The sequence below is a fragment of the Echinops telfairi genome, unplaced genomic scaffold, assembly GCF_000313985.2.
Source record: "Echinops telfairi isolate 266 unplaced genomic scaffold, ASM31398v2 ScPeMD7_7457;HRSCAF=8495, whole genome shotgun sequence".
NCBI lineage: Eukaryota > Metazoa > Chordata > Mammalia > Afrosoricida > Tenrecidae > Echinops > Echinops telfairi.
The window spans coordinates 45,404,068-45,404,875 of NW_022111357.1; the positions used below are offsets into that span (position 1 = coordinate 45,404,068).

At 51.9% G+C, this 808-nt stretch overlaps 1 protein-coding gene across 1 annotated transcript in view; it reads right to left on the bottom strand.

Moving 5' to 3' along the window:
• Positions 1–66, bottom strand: part of KXD1 (KxDL motif containing 1) — a 12,553-nt gene extending 12,487 nt beyond the window's left edge. The window contains exon 1 of the mRNA XM_004705252.3: positions 28–66. The gene's annotated coding sequence lies outside the window, so the exon portion shown is untranslated. The remainder of the gene's footprint in view (positions 1–27) is intronic.
• Positions 67–808: the final 742 nt, after the last annotated feature.

Sequence of the window (808 nt, forward strand, 5' to 3'; positions counted from 1 at the left end):
CCTCAGCCCCGGCGGCGGCAGCGGCACCTGCACATCTGGCGGCCTTGCTCGCGCTTCCGGGATGGCGCTCGCGCCGCCGCAACGTCAACACGCACCGTGCGTGCGTGCGTGTGAACGTGCATGCCGGCGACGTGCGCAGAGGCCTGAGCGAATGAGGAGGCGCCACACCGGAAGGGGCGGATCCTAGGCGCTGCCCCCTGTTCGCTCGTGCGTCATCAGAAACAGCCAATCAGCAGGCCCTTTGGTGCCTGCCCGGGGCTGCGAGACAGCCCGGAAGTGGGGCAGCGGCCAAGGCGCTTCTCCGCTTGCAGTGATGGCGAGGCTGAAGGCTGAGACTAGCGGGTGGCTGGCTGCTCCTTGGTGCGTCGTGGCAGGAGGGCCAGGATGTCCGTGTGCCACATTTGCAAGGATGTTTTTTTGCTCCTTGAAGGCAGCCCCTGTCACTTTGTCCACTGTGAAGTTTATTTTTCCCCTTTACATTTAATTAATAGGCATCTAACATATACTTAGTGGTTGTGGAGATAAATACCCCATTTATCATATTATCAGCAACAAATTGTAGCATCTTCGAACCACAATTACTAGTGGACTATTTGCCTTATTGTTATGTTTCCAGTGATTAATTTGATTATTCACTAGGATTTTTGGCTATTCGCCAATGATTTATTCAATTATGTGTCAATCTAAACCCTTGATTAGTTACTTTGCTTTTATTAGTTATAGCTAATTATTAGCATTATTCAGTTTTGATCCTCTCTCCCTTGAGATGTTCCCATCCCTCTTGAGTACGCCCTTACTTTCTGGCACC